Raw genomic sequence first — 12315 nt, forward strand, 5'->3', positions numbered from 1 at the left:
GCTAAGCAGTGCCAGACCTAGTTAGTACTTTGAAGGGAGAATACCTGGGAATACCAGGTGCTGTAGGCCTTTTTTTTTTTTTCTCTTGTTCCGGCTTCCTTCAATGCTGGTTTTGAGATGTATAAGAGATGTAGGTCAATAGGAAACCACTACCTACAGCCACACCACCCTGAACAAGCCCAATCTCGTCTGATCTTGGAAGCTAAGCAGGGCCAGGCCTGGTTAGTACTTGAATAGGAGACCACCTGGGATTACCTGGTGCTGTAGGCCTTTTTTTTTTCTCTCTTGTTTTGGCTTTCTTCAATGCTGGTTTTGAGATGTATAAGAGATGTAGGTCAGTAGGAAACCAATATCTACAGCCACACCACCCTGAACAAGCCTAATCTCATCTGATCTTGGAAGCTAAGCAATTGGGAATACCAGGTGCTGTAAGCCTTTTTTTTTTCTCTCTTGTTCTGGCTTCCTTCAATGCTGGTTTTGAGATGTATAAGAGATGTAGTTCATTAGGAATCCAATACCTATAGCCATACCACCCTGAACAAACCCAATCTCATCTGATCTTGGAAGCTGAGCAGGGCTTGGCCTGGTTAGTACTTGGATGGGAGACCACCTGGGAATACAAGGTGCTGTAGGCCTTTTTTTTTTTCTCTCTTGTTCCGGCTTCCTTCAATGCTGGTTTTGAGATGTATAAGAGATGTAGGTCAATAGGAAACCAATACCTACAGCCACACCACCCTGAACAAGCCCAATATCGTCTTATCTTGGAAGCTAAGCAGCGCTGGGCCTGGTTAGTACTTGGATGGGAGATCACCTGGGAATAGCAGATGCTGTAGACTTTTTTTTTTCTCTCTTGTTCCGGCTTCCTTCAATGCTGGTTTTTTAGATGTATAAGAGATGTAGGTCAATAGGAAAACAATACCTACAGCCACACCACCCTGAACAAGCCCAATTCCGTCTGATCTTGGAAGCTAAGCAGAGCCGGGCCTGGTTAGTACTTGGATCGGAGATCACCTGAGAATACCAGGTGCTGTAGGCCTTTTTTTTGCCTCACTTGTTCTGGCTTCCTTCAATGCTGGTTTTGAGATGTAAAAGAGATGTAGGTCATTAGGAAACCAATACCTACAGCCACTCCACCCTGAACAAGCATAATCTCGTCTGATCTTCAAAGCTAAGCAAGGCCAGACCTGGTTAGTACTTTGATGGGAGACCACCTGGGAATACCAGGTGCTGTAGGCTTTTTTTTTTCTCTCTTGTTCCGGCTTCCTTCAATGCTGGTTTTGAGATGTATAAGAGATGTAGGTCAATATGAAACCAATTCCTACAGCCACACCACCCTGAAAAAGCCCAATCTCGTCTGATCTTGGAAGCTAAGCAGGGCCAGGCCTGGTTAGTACTTGGATGGGAGACCACCTGGGAATACCACGTGCTGTTGGCCTTTTTTTTTATCTCTCTTGTTCCGGCTTCCAGCAATGCTAGTTTTGAGATGTATAAGAGATGTAGGTCATTAGGAAACCAATATCTACAGCCACACCACCCTGAGGAAGCCCAATCGCGTCTGATCTTGGAAACTAAGCAGCGCTGGGCCTGGTTAGTACTTGAATGGGAGACCACCTGGGAAAACCAGGTGCTGTAGGCCATTTTTTTTTCTCTCTTGTTCTGGCTTCCTTCAATGCTGGTTTTGAGATGTATAAGAGATGTAGGTCAGTAGGAAACCAATATCTACAGCCACACCACCCTGAACAAGCCTAATTTTGTCTGATCTTGGAAGCTAAGCAATTGGGAATACCAGGTGCTGTAAGCCTTTTTTTTTTCTCTCTTGTTCTGGCTTCCTTCAATGCTGGTTTTGAGATGTATAAGAGATGTAGGTCAATAGAAAACCAATACCTACCACCACACCACCCTGAACAAGCTCAATCTCGTCTGATCTTGGAAGCTAAGCAGTGCTGTGCCTGGTTAGTAATTGGATGGGAGACCACCTGGGAATACCAGGTGCTGTAGGCCTTTTTTTTTTCTCTCTTGTTCCGGCTTCCTTCAATGCTGGTTTTGAGATGATAAGAGATGTAGGTCAATAGGAAACCAATACCTACAGCCACACCACTCTGAACAAGCCCAATCTCGTCTGATCTTGGAAGCTAAGCAGTGTCGGACCTAGTTAGTACTTTGAAGGGAGACCACCTGGGAGTACCAGGTGCTGTAGGCCTTTTTTATTTTCTCTCTTGTTCCGGCTTCCTTCAATGCTGGTTTTGAGATGTATAAGAGATGTAGGTCAATAGGAAACCAATACCTACAGCCACACCACCCTGAACAAGACCAATCTCGTCTGATCTTGGAAGCTAAGCAGGGCCAGGCCTGGTTAGTACTTGAATGGGAGACCACCTGGGAATACCAGGTGCTCTAGACCTTTTTTTTTTCTCTCTTGTTCTGGCTTCCTTCAATGCTGGTTTTGAGATGTATAAGAGATGTAGGTCATTAGGAAACCAATACCTACAGCCACTCCACCCTGAACAGGCACAATCTCGACTGATCTTGGAAGCAAAGCAGGGCCGGACCTGGTTAGTACTTTGATGGGAGACCACCTGGGAATACCAGGTGCTGTAGGCATTTTTTTTTCTCTCTTGTTCCGGCTTCCTTCAATGCTGGTTTTGAGATGTATAAGAGATGTAGGTCAATAGGAAACCAATACCTACAGCCACACCACCCTGAACAAGCACAATCTCGTCTGATCTTGGAAGCTAAGCAGGTCCAGGCCTGGTTAGTACTTGGATGGGAGACTACCTGGGAATACCAGGTGCTGTTGGCCTTTTTTTTTTATCTCTCTTGTTCCGGCTTCCTTCAATGCTGGTTTTGAGATGTATAAGAGATGTAGGTCATTAAGAAACCAATACCTATAGCCACACCACCCTAAACAAGCCTAATTTCGTCTGATTTTGGAAGCTAAGCAATTGGGAATACCGGGTGCTGTAAGCCTTTTTTTTTCTCTCTTGTTCTGGCTTCCTTCAATGCTGGTTTTGAGATGTATAAGAGATTTAGGTCATTAGGAAATCTATATGTACAGCCACTCCACCCTGAACAAGCCCAATCTCATCTGATCTTGGAAGCTAAGCAGGGCTGGGCCTGGTTAGTACTTGGATAGGATACCACCTGGGAATACCAGGTGCTGTAGACTTTTTTTTTTCTCTCTTGTTCCGACTTCCTTCAATGCTGGTTTTGAGATGTATAAGAGATGTAGGGCAATAGGAAACCAATACCTACAGCCACACCACCCTGAACAAGCCTGATCTTGGAAGCTAAGCAGGGCCAGGCCTGGTTAGTAATTTTATGGGAGACCACCTGGGAATACCAGGTGCTGTAGGCTTTTTTTTTTTCTCTCTTGTTCCGGCTTCCTTCAATGCTGGTTTTGAGATGTATAAGAGATGTAGGTCAATAAGAAATCAATACCTACAGCCAAACCACCCTGAATACCAGGTGCTGTAGGCCTTTTTTTTTTCTCTCTTGTTCTGGCTTCCTTCAATGCTGGTTTTGAGATGTATAAGAAATGTAGGTCAGTAGGAAAGCAACACCTACAGCCACACCACCCTGAACAAGCCTAATCTCATCTGATCTTGGAAGCTAAGCAGGGCCAGACCTGGTTAGTACTTGGATGGCAGACCACCTGGTTATACCAGGCGCTGTAGGCTTTTTTTTTTTTCTCTTGTTCTGGCTTCCTTCAATGCTGGTTTTGAGATGTATAAGAGATGTAGGTCATTTGGAAGCCAATACCTACAGCCACACAACCCTGAACAAGCACAATCTCGTCTGATCTTGGAAGCTAAGCAGGGCCGGGCCTGGTTAGTTCTTAGATGGGAGACCACCTAGGAATACCAGGTGCTGTAGGCCTTTTTTCTTTCTCTCTTGTTCCGGCTTCCTTCAATGCTGGTTTTGAGATGTATAAGAGATGTAGTTCATTATAAAACCAATACTTACAGCCACACCACCCTGAACAAGCCCAATCTCGTCTGATCTTGGAAGATAAGCAGGGCCAGACCTGGTTAGTACTTTGATGGGGGACCACCTGGGAATACCAGGTGCTGTAGGCCTTTTTTTTTTTTCTCTTGTTCCGGCTTCCTTCAATGTTGGTTTTTAGATTTATAAGAGATGTAGGTCAATATGAAAACAATACCTACAGCCACACCACCCTGAACAAGCCCAATCTTGTCTGATTTTGGAAGCTAAGCAGGGCCACGCCTGGTTAGTACTTGGGTGGGAGACCACCTGGGAATACCAGGTGCTGTAGGCCTTTTTTTTTTTCCTCTCTTGTTCTGGCTTCCTTCAATGCTGGTTTTCAGATGTATAAGAGATGTAAGTCATTAAGAAAACAACACCTACAGCCACACCACCCTAAAAAAAGCACAATCTCATCTGATCTTGGAAGCTAAGCAGGGCCAGACCTGGTTAGTACTTGGATGGGAGACCACCTGGGAATACCAGGTGCTGTAGGCCTTTTTTTTTTTCTCTTGTTCCGGCTTCCTTCAATGCTGGTTTTGAGATGTATAAGAGATGTAGGTCAATAGAATACCAATACCTACAGCCACACCACCCTGAACAAGCCCAATCTTGTATGATTTTGGAAGCTAAGCAGGGCCAGGCCTGGTTAGCACTTGGATGGGAGACCACCTGGGAATACCATGTGCTGTAGGCCTTTTTTTTTTTCCTCTCTTGTTCTGGCTTCCTTCAATGCTGGTTTTGAGATGTATAATAGATGTAGGTCAATAAGAAACCAATTCCTACAGTCCCACCACCCTGAAAAAGCCCAATCTCGTCTGATTTTGGAAGCTAAGCAGGGCCGGACCTGGTTAGTATTTGGATGGGAGAACACCTGGGAATACCATGTGCTGTAGGCCTTTTTTTTTTATCTCTCTTGTTCCGGATTCCTACAATGCTGGTTTTAAGATGTAAAAGAGATGTAGGTCATTAGAAAGACAATACCTACAGCCACAGCACCCTGAACAAGCCCAATCTCATCTGATCTTGAAAGGTAAGCAGGGTTGGGCCTGGTTAGTACTTGGATGGGAGACCACCGGGGAATAACAGGTGCTGTTGGCCTTTTTTTTTTCTCTCTTGTTCCGGCTTCCTTCAATGCTGGTTTTCAGATGTATAAGAGATGTAGCTCATTAGGAAACCAATACCTATAGCCAGACCACCATAAAAAAAGCGCAATCTCGTCTGATCGTGGAAGTTAAGCAGGGCCAGACCTCGTTAGTACTTGGATGGGAGACCACCTGGGAATATCAGGTGCTGTAGGCCTTTTTTTTTTTATCTCTCCTGTTCCGGCTTCCTTCAATGCTGGTTTTGAGATGTATAAGAGATGTAGGTCATTAGAAAACCAATATCTACAGCCACTCCACCTTGAACAAGCACAATCTCATCTGATCTTGGAAGCTAAGCAGGGCTGGGCCTGGTTAGTGCTTGGATGGGAGACCACCTGGGAATACAAGGTGCTGTAGGCCTTTTTTTTTTATCTCTCTTGTTCCGGCTTCATTCAATGCTGGTTTCGAGATGTATAAGAGATTTAGGTCATTAGGAAAGTAATACTTACAGCCGCACCACCCTGAACAAGCCTAATCTCGTCTGATCTTAAAAGCTAAGCAGGGTTGGGCCTGGTTAGTACTTGGATGGGAGACCACCTGGAAATACCAGGTGCTGTAGGCTTTTTTTTTTCTCTCTTGGTCCGGCTTCCTTCAATGCTGGTTTTCAGATGTATAAGATATGTAGATCATTAGGAAACCAATACCTACAGCCACACCACCCTAAAAAAAGTGCAATCTCATCTGATCTTGGAAGCTAAGCAGGGTCAGACCTGGTTAGTACCTGGATGGGAGAACACCTGGGAATACCAGGTGCTGTAGGCCTTTTTTTTTATCTCTCTTGTTCCGGATTCCTTCAATGCTGGTTTTGAGATGTATAAGAGATGTAGGTCAGTAGGAAACCAATATCTACAGCCACACCACCCTGAACAAGCCTAATCTCATCTGATCTTGGAAGCTAAGCAATTGGGAATACCAGGTGCTGTAAGCCTTTTTTTTTTCTCTCTTGTTCTGGCTTCCTTCAGTGCTGGTTTTGAGAAGTATAAGAGATGTAGTTCATTAGGAATCCAATACCTACAGCCATACCACCCTAAAAAAAGCGCAATCTCATCTGATCTTGGAAGCTGAGCAGGGCTTGGCCTGGTTAGTACTTGGGTTTGAGACCACCTGGGAATACAAGGTGCTGTAGGCCTTTTTTTTTTTCTCTCTTGTTCCGGCTTCCTTCAATGCTGGTTTTGAGATGTATAAGAGATGTAGGTCAATAGGAAACCAATACCTACAGCCACACCGCCCTGAACAAGCCCAATATCGTCTGATCTTGGCAGCTAAGCAGGGCTGGGCCTGGTTAGTACTTGGATGGGAGACCACCTGGGAATAGCAGGTGCTGTAGACTTTTTTTTTTTCTCTCTTGTTCCGGCTTCCTTCAATGCTGGTTTTTTAGATGTATAAGAGATGTAGGTCAATAGGAAAACCATACCTACAGCCACACCACCCTGAACAAGCCCAATCTCATCTGATCTTGGAAGCTAAGCAGGGCCAGGCCTGGTTAGTACTTGGATGGGAGAACACCTGGGAATACCACGTGCTGTTGGCCTTTTTTTTTTATCTCTCTTGTTCCGGCTTCCATCAATGCTGGTTTTGAGATGTATAAGAGATGTAGGTCATTAGGAAACCAATATCTACAGCCACACCACCCTGAGCAAGCCCAATCTCGTCTGATCTTGGAAGCTAAGCAGGGCCGGGCCTGGTTAGTACTTGAATGGGAGACCACCTGGGAATACCAGGTGCTGTAGGCCATTTTTTTTTCTCTCTTGTTCTGGCTTCCTTCAATGCTGGTTTTGAGATGTATAAGAGATGTAGGTCAGTAGGAGACCAATATCTACAGCCACACCACCCTGAACAAGCCTAATTTCGTCTGATCTTGGAAGCTAAGCAATTGGGAATACCAGGTGCTGTAAGCCTTTTTTTTTTCTTTCTTGTTCTGGCTTCCTTCAATGCTGGTTTTGAGATGTATAAGAGATGTAGGTCAATAGAAAACCAATACCTACAGCCACACCACCCTGAACAAGCTCAATCTCATCTGATCTTGGAAGCTAAGCAGGGCCAGGCCTGGTTAGTACTTGAATGGGAGACCACCTGGGAATACCAGGTGCTGTAGGCTTTTTTTTTTTCACTCTTGTTCCGGCTTCCTTCAATGCTGGTTTTTAGATGTATAAGAGATGTAGGTCAATAGAAAAACAATACCTACAGCCACACCACCCTGAACAAGCCCAATCTGGTCTGATCTTGGAAGCTAAGCAGGGCCAGGCCTGGTTAGTACTTGGATCGGAGACCACCGGAGAATACCAGGTGCTCTAGGCCTTTTTTTTTTTCCTCTCTTGTTCCGGCTTCCTTCAATGCTGGTTTTGAGATGTATAAGAGATGTAGGTCATTAAGAAACCAATACCTACAGCCACTCCACCTTAAACAACCACAATCTAGTCTGATCTTGGAAGCTAAGCAGTGCCATGCCTGGTTAGTAATTGGATGGGAGACCACCTGGGAATACCAGGTGCTGTAGGCCTTTTTTTTTTCTCTCTTTTGTCCCGGCTTCCTTCAATGCTGGTTTTGAGATGATAAGAGATGTAGGTCAATAGGAAACCAATACCTACAGCCACACCACTCTGAACAAGCCTGATCTTGGAAGCTAAGCAGTGCCGGACCTAGTTAGTACTTTGAAGGGAGACCACCTGGGAGTACCAGGTGCTGTAAACCTTTTTTTTTTCTCTCTTGTTCTGGCTTCCTTCAATGCTGGTTTTGAGATGTATAAGAGATGTAGGTCATTCGGAAACCAATACCTACAGCCACTCCACCCTGAACAGGCACAATCTCGTCTGATCTTCGAAGCTAAGCAGGGCCAGACCTGGTTAGTACTTTGATGGGAGACCACCTGGGAATACCAGGTGCTGTAGGCATTTTTTTTTCTCTCTTGTTCCGGCTTCCTTCAATGCTGGTTTTGAGATGTATAAGAGATGTAGGTCAATAGTAAACCAATACCTACAGCCACACCACCCTGAACAAGCACAATCTCGTCTGATCTTGGAAGCTAAGCAGTGCCGGACCTAGTTAGTGCTTTGAAGGGAGACCACCTGGGAGTACCAGGTGCTGTAGGCCTTTTTTATTTTCTCTCTTGTTCCGGCTTCCTTCAATGCTGGTTTTGAGATGTATAAGAGATGTAGGTCAATAGGAAACCAATACCTACAGCCACACCACCCTGAACAAGCCCAATCTCGTCTGATCTTGGAAGCTAAGCAGAGCCGGACCTGGTTAGTACTTTGATGGGAGACCACCTGGGAATACCAGGTGCTGTAGGCCTTTTTTTTTCTCTCTTGTTCCGGCTTCCTTCAATGCTGGTTTTGAGATGTATAAGAGATGTAGGTCAATAGGAAACCAATACCTACAGCCACACCACCCTGAACAAGCACAATCTCGTCTGATCTTGGAAGCAAAGCAGGGCCGGACCTGGTTAGTACTTTGATGGGAGACCACCTGGGAATACCAGGTTCTGTAGGCCTTTTTTTTTCTCTCTTGTTCCGGCTTCCTTCAATGCTGGTTTTGAGATGTATAAGAGATGTAGGTCAATAGGAAACCAATACCTTCAGCCACACCACCCTGAACAAGCACAATCTCGTCTGATCTTGGATGCTAAGCAGGTCCAGGCCTGGTTAGTACTTGGATGGGAGGACACCTGGGAATACAAGGTGCTGTAGGCCTTTTTTTTTTCTCTCTTGTTCCGGCTTCCTTCAATGCTGGTTTTGAGATGTATAAGAGATGTAGGTCAGAAGGAAACCAATATCTACAGCCACACCACCCTAAACAAGCCTAATTTCGTCTGATTTTGGAAGCTAAGCAATTGGGAATACCAGGTGCTGTAAGCCTTTTTTTTTCTCTCTTGTTCTGGCTTCCTTCAATGCTGGTTTTGAGATGTATAAGAGATTTAGGTCATTAGGAAATCTATATGTACAGCCACTCCACCCTGAACAAGCCCAATCTCATCTGATCTTGGAAGCTAAGCAGGGCTGGGCCTGGTTAGTACTTGGATAGGATACCACCTGGGAATACCAGGTGCTGTAGACTTTTTTTTTTTCTCTCTTGTTCCGGCTTCCTTCAATGCTGGTTTTGAGATGTATAAGAGATGTAGGGCAATAGGAAACCAATACCTACAGCCACACCACCCTGAACAAGCCTGATCTTGGAAGCTAAGCAGGACCAGGCCTGGTTAGTAATTTTATGGGAGACCACCTGGGAATACCAGGTGCTGTAGGCTTTTTTTTTTTCTATCTTGTTCCGGCTTCCTTCAATGCTGGTTTTGAGATGTATAAGAGATGTAGGTCAATAAGAAATCAATACTTACAGCCAAACCACCCTGAATACCAGGTGCTGTAGGCCTTTTTTTTTCTATCTTGTTCCGGCTTCCTTCAATGCTGGTTTTGAGATGTATAAGAAATGTAGGTCAGTAGGAAAGCAACACCTACAGCCACACCACCCTGAACAAGCCTAATCTCATCTGATCTTGGAAGCTAAGCAGGGCCAGACCTGGTTAGTACTTGGATGGCAGACCACCTGGTTATACCAGGTGCTGTAGGCTTTTTTTTTTTTCTCTTGTTCCGGCTTCCTTCAATGCTGGTTTTGAGATGTATAAGAGATGTAGGTCATTTGGAAGCCAATACCTACAGCCACACAACCCTGAACAAGCACAATCTCGTCTGATCTTGGAAGCTAAGCAGGGCCAGGCCTGGTTAGTTCTTAGATGGGAGACCACCTAGAAATACCAGGTGCTGTAGGCTTTTTTTTTTCTCTCTTGTTCCGGCCTCCTTTAATGCTGGTTTTGAGATGTATAAGAGATGTAGGTCAATAGGAAACCAATACCTACAGCCACACCACCCTGAACAAGCCCAATCTCGTCTGATCTTGGAAGCTAAGCAGGGCTGGGCCTGGTTAGTACTTGGATGGGAGACCACCTAGAAATACCAGGTGCTGTAGGCTTTTTTTTTTCTCTCTTGTTCCGGCCTCCTTTAATGCTGGTTTTGAGATGTATAAGAGATGTAGGTCAATAGGAAACCAATACCTACAGCCACACCACCCTGAACAAGCCCAATCTCGTTTGATCTTGGAAGCTAAGCAGAGCCGGGCCTGGTAAGTACTTGGATGGGAGACCACCTGGGAATAACAGGTGCTGTAGGCCTTTTTTTCTTCTCTCTTGTTCCGGCTTCCTTCAATGCTGGTTTCTAGATGTATAAGAGATGTAGGTCAATAGGAAAACAATACCTACAGCCACACCACCCTGAACAAGCCCAATCTCATCTGATCTTGGAAACTAAGCAGGGCCGGGCCTGGTTAGTACTTGGATGGGAGACCACCTGGGAATACCAGGTGCTGTAGGCCTTTTTTTTTCTCTCTTGTTCCGGCTTCCTTCAATGCTGGTTTTGAGATTATAAGAGATGTAGGTCAATACAAACCCAATACCTACAGCTACACATCTCTGAACAATCCCAATCTCGTTTGATCTTGGAAGCTAAGCAGGGCCGGACCTGGTTAGTACTTTGATGGGAGACCACCTGGCAATACCAGCTGCTGTAGGCCTTTTTTTTATCTCTCTTGTTCCGGCTTCCTTCAATGCTGGTTTTGAGATGTATAAGAGATGTAGATCAATAGGAAACCAATACCTACAGCCACACCATCCTGAACAAGCCCAATCTCGTCTGATCTTGGAAGTTAAGCAGGGCTAGGCCTGGTTAGTACTTGGATGGGAGACCACCTGGCAATAACAGGTGTTATAGGCTTTTTTTTTTTCTCTCTTGTTCCAGCTTCCTTCAATGCTTGTTTGTAGATGTATAAGAGATGTAGGTCAATAGGAAAACAATACCTACAGCCACACCACCCTGAACAAGCCCAATCTCGTCTGATCTTGGAAGCTAAGCAGAGCCGGGCCTGGTTAGTACTTGGATGCGAGACCACCTGGGAATGCCAGGTGCTGTAGGCATTTTTTATTTTCTCTCTTGTTCCGACTTCCTTCAATGCTGGTTTTGAGATGTATAAGAGATGTAGGTCAATAGGGACCCAATACCTACAGCCACACCACCCTGAACAAGCCCAATCTCGTCTGATCTTGAAAGCTAAGCAGGTCCGGGCCTGGTTAGTACTTTTTTTTTTCTCTCTTGTTCTGGCTTCCTTCAATGCTGGTTTTTAGATGTATAAGAGATGTAGGTCAATAGGAAAACAATACCTACAGCCGCACCATCCTGAACAAGCCCAATCTCGTCTGATCTTGGAAGCTAAGCAGGGACGGGCCTGGTTAGTACTTGGATGGGAGACCACCTGGGAATTCCAGGTGCTGTAGGCCTTTTTTTTTTCTCTCTTGTTCCGGCTTCCTTCAATTCTGGTTTTGAGATGTATAAGAGATGTAGGTCAATAGGAAACCAATACCTACAGCCACACCACCCTGAACAAGGCCAATCTTGTCTGATCTTGGAAGCTAAGCAGGGCCAGGCCTGGTTAGTACTTGGATGGGAGACCACCTGGCAATACCAGCTGCTGTAGGCCTTTTTTTTTTATCTCTCTTGTTTCGGCTTCCTTCAATGCTGGTTTTGAGATTATAAGAGATGTAGGTCAATAGTAAACCAATACCTACAGCTACACATCTCTGAACAAGCCCAATCTCGTTTGGTCTTGGAAGCTAAGCAGGACCGGACCTGGTTAGTACTTTGATGGGAGACCACCTGGGAATACCAGGTGCTGTAGGCCTTTTTTTTTTCTCTCTTGTTCTGGCTTCCTTCAATGCTGGTTTTGAGATGTATAAGAGATGTAGTTCATTAGGAATCCAATACTTACAGCCACACCACCCTGAATAAACCCAATCTCATCTGATCTTGGAAGCTAAGCAGGGCTTGGCCTGGTTATAATTTGGAAAGGAGACCACCTGGGAATACAAGGTGCTGTAGGCCTTTTTTTTTTCTCTCTTGTTCCGGCTTCCTTCAATGCTGGTTTTGGGATGTATAAGAGATGTAGGTCAATAGGAAACCAATACCTATAGCCACTCCACCCTGAACAAGCCAATCTCGTCTGATCTTGGAAGCTAAGCAGGGCCAGGCCTGGTTAGTACTTGGATGGGAGACCACCGGGGAATACCAGCTGCTGTAGGCCTTTTTTTTTTTATCTCTCTTGTTTCGGCTTCCTTCAATGCTGGTTTTGAGATGTATAAGAGATGTAGGTC

General features: G+C 45.1%; 5 non-coding genes and 42 pseudogenes across 5 annotated transcripts; all 47 read left to right on the forward strand.

The window, feature by feature from the left end:
- Positions 1-151: 151 nt before the first annotated feature.
- On the forward strand, positions 152-270 carry LOC142154455 (5S ribosomal RNA; annotated as a pseudogene).
- A 246-nt stretch (positions 271-516) lies between these two features.
- On the forward strand, positions 517-635 carry LOC142153893 (5S ribosomal RNA; annotated as a pseudogene).
- An 82-nt stretch (positions 636-717) lies between these two features.
- On the forward strand, positions 718-836 carry LOC142155129 (5S ribosomal RNA; annotated as a pseudogene).
- An 81-nt stretch (positions 837-917) lies between these two features.
- On the forward strand, positions 918-1036 carry LOC142154421 (5S ribosomal RNA; annotated as a pseudogene).
- An 81-nt stretch (positions 1037-1117) lies between these two features.
- Positions 1118-1236, forward strand: LOC142155126 (5S ribosomal RNA; annotated as a pseudogene).
- Positions 1237-1316: 80 nt separating this feature from the next.
- On the forward strand, positions 1317-1435 carry LOC142153948 (5S ribosomal RNA; annotated as a pseudogene).
- An 82-nt stretch (positions 1436-1517) lies between these two features.
- Positions 1518-1636, forward strand: LOC142154182 (5S ribosomal RNA; annotated as a pseudogene).
- Positions 1637-1882: 246 nt separating this feature from the next.
- On the forward strand, positions 1883-2001 carry LOC142155193 (5S ribosomal RNA; annotated as a pseudogene).
- An 80-nt stretch (positions 2002-2081) lies between these two features.
- Positions 2082-2200, forward strand: LOC142154196 (5S ribosomal RNA; annotated as a pseudogene).
- Positions 2201-2282: 82 nt separating this feature from the next.
- Positions 2283-2401, forward strand: LOC142154855 (5S ribosomal RNA; annotated as a pseudogene).
- Positions 2402-2482: 81 nt separating this feature from the next.
- Positions 2483-2601, forward strand: LOC142154737 (5S ribosomal RNA; annotated as a pseudogene).
- Positions 2602-2681: 80 nt separating this feature from the next.
- On the forward strand, positions 2682-2800 carry LOC142154844 (5S ribosomal RNA; annotated as a pseudogene).
- Positions 2801-3047: 247 nt separating this feature from the next.
- Positions 3048-3166, forward strand: LOC142153939 (5S ribosomal RNA; annotated as a pseudogene).
- Positions 3167-3558: 392 nt separating this feature from the next.
- On the forward strand, positions 3559-3677 carry LOC142155025 (5S ribosomal RNA; annotated as a pseudogene).
- Positions 3678-3757: 80 nt separating this feature from the next.
- LOC142154686 (5S ribosomal RNA) lies at positions 3758-3876 on the forward strand (annotated as a pseudogene).
- An 81-nt stretch (positions 3877-3957) lies between these two features.
- Positions 3958-4076, forward strand: LOC142153829 (5S ribosomal RNA; annotated as a pseudogene).
- Positions 4077-4157: 81 nt separating this feature from the next.
- LOC142154771 (5S ribosomal RNA) lies at positions 4158-4276 on the forward strand (annotated as a pseudogene).
- An 83-nt stretch (positions 4277-4359) lies between these two features.
- LOC142154430 (5S ribosomal RNA) lies at positions 4360-4479 on the forward strand (annotated as a pseudogene).
- An 80-nt stretch (positions 4480-4559) lies between these two features.
- Positions 4560-4678, forward strand: LOC142155240 (5S ribosomal RNA; annotated as a pseudogene).
- Positions 4679-4761: 83 nt separating this feature from the next.
- LOC142155107 (5S ribosomal RNA) lies at positions 4762-4880 on the forward strand (annotated as a pseudogene).
- Positions 4881-4963: 83 nt separating this feature from the next.
- Positions 4964-5082, forward strand: LOC142154465 (5S ribosomal RNA; annotated as a pseudogene).
- A 285-nt stretch (positions 5083-5367) lies between these two features.
- Positions 5368-5486, forward strand: LOC142154697 (5S ribosomal RNA; annotated as a pseudogene).
- Positions 5487-5569: 83 nt separating this feature from the next.
- Positions 5570-5688, forward strand: LOC142153852 (5S ribosomal RNA; annotated as a pseudogene).
- Positions 5689-5768: 80 nt separating this feature from the next.
- Positions 5769-5888, forward strand: LOC142155142 (5S ribosomal RNA; annotated as a pseudogene).
- Positions 5889-6337: 449 nt separating this feature from the next.
- LOC142154344 (5S ribosomal RNA) lies at positions 6338-6456 on the forward strand (annotated as a pseudogene).
- An 82-nt stretch (positions 6457-6538) lies between these two features.
- LOC142154641 (5S ribosomal RNA) lies at positions 6539-6657 on the forward strand (annotated as a pseudogene).
- Positions 6658-6740: 83 nt separating this feature from the next.
- LOC142156337 (5S ribosomal RNA) lies at positions 6741-6859 on the forward strand. Its single transcript, XR_012692404.1, has one exon. It is a non-coding gene; the product is annotated as a 5S ribosomal RNA (ribosomal RNA).
- A 246-nt stretch (positions 6860-7105) lies between these two features.
- On the forward strand, positions 7106-7224 carry LOC142153444 (5S ribosomal RNA; annotated as a pseudogene).
- An 81-nt stretch (positions 7225-7305) lies between these two features.
- Positions 7306-7424, forward strand: LOC142155307 (5S ribosomal RNA; annotated as a pseudogene).
- Positions 7425-7898: 474 nt separating this feature from the next.
- LOC142155032 (5S ribosomal RNA) lies at positions 7899-8017 on the forward strand (annotated as a pseudogene).
- An 80-nt stretch (positions 8018-8097) lies between these two features.
- On the forward strand, positions 8098-8216 carry LOC142155224 (5S ribosomal RNA; annotated as a pseudogene).
- Positions 8217-8298: 82 nt separating this feature from the next.
- On the forward strand, positions 8299-8417 carry LOC142153356 (5S ribosomal RNA). Its single transcript, XR_012691491.1, has one exon. It is a non-coding gene; the product is annotated as a 5S ribosomal RNA (ribosomal RNA).
- An 80-nt stretch (positions 8418-8497) lies between these two features.
- LOC142154351 (5S ribosomal RNA) lies at positions 8498-8616 on the forward strand (annotated as a pseudogene).
- A 444-nt stretch (positions 8617-9060) lies between these two features.
- On the forward strand, positions 9061-9179 carry LOC142153940 (5S ribosomal RNA; annotated as a pseudogene).
- Positions 9180-9571: 392 nt separating this feature from the next.
- Positions 9572-9690, forward strand: LOC142155060 (5S ribosomal RNA; annotated as a pseudogene).
- An 80-nt stretch (positions 9691-9770) lies between these two features.
- Positions 9771-9889, forward strand: LOC142155081 (5S ribosomal RNA; annotated as a pseudogene).
- An 80-nt stretch (positions 9890-9969) lies between these two features.
- On the forward strand, positions 9970-10088 carry LOC142156375 (5S ribosomal RNA). The gene has a single exon (XR_012692442.1). It is a non-coding gene; the product is annotated as a 5S ribosomal RNA (ribosomal RNA).
- Positions 10089-10168: 80 nt separating this feature from the next.
- On the forward strand, positions 10169-10287 carry LOC142153599 (5S ribosomal RNA; annotated as a pseudogene).
- Positions 10288-10368: 81 nt separating this feature from the next.
- Positions 10369-10487, forward strand: LOC142155770 (5S ribosomal RNA). Its single transcript, XR_012691861.1, has one exon. It is a non-coding gene; the product is annotated as a 5S ribosomal RNA (ribosomal RNA).
- A 79-nt stretch (positions 10488-10566) lies between these two features.
- Positions 10567-10685, forward strand: LOC142155443 (5S ribosomal RNA; annotated as a pseudogene).
- An 81-nt stretch (positions 10686-10766) lies between these two features.
- LOC142154869 (5S ribosomal RNA) lies at positions 10767-10885 on the forward strand (annotated as a pseudogene).
- An 81-nt stretch (positions 10886-10966) lies between these two features.
- On the forward strand, positions 10967-11085 carry LOC142154163 (5S ribosomal RNA; annotated as a pseudogene).
- Positions 11086-11326: 241 nt separating this feature from the next.
- Positions 11327-11445, forward strand: LOC142156399 (5S ribosomal RNA). Its single transcript, XR_012692466.1, has one exon. It is a non-coding gene; the product is annotated as a 5S ribosomal RNA (ribosomal RNA).
- Positions 11446-11526: 81 nt separating this feature from the next.
- LOC142155310 (5S ribosomal RNA) lies at positions 11527-11645 on the forward strand (annotated as a pseudogene).
- Positions 11646-11727: 82 nt separating this feature from the next.
- On the forward strand, positions 11728-11846 carry LOC142154983 (5S ribosomal RNA; annotated as a pseudogene).
- Positions 11847-11927: 81 nt separating this feature from the next.
- Positions 11928-12046, forward strand: LOC142155584 (5S ribosomal RNA; annotated as a pseudogene).
- Positions 12047-12127: 81 nt separating this feature from the next.
- LOC142155236 (5S ribosomal RNA) lies at positions 12128-12245 on the forward strand (annotated as a pseudogene).
- The last annotated feature ends 70 nt before the right edge of the window (positions 12246-12315 follow it).

This window comes from Mixophyes fleayi, chromosome 4, assembly GCF_038048845.1.
Source record: "Mixophyes fleayi isolate aMixFle1 chromosome 4, aMixFle1.hap1, whole genome shotgun sequence".
In the NCBI taxonomy this organism is placed as follows: Eukaryota; Metazoa; Chordata; class Amphibia; order Anura; family Limnodynastidae; genus Mixophyes; species Mixophyes fleayi.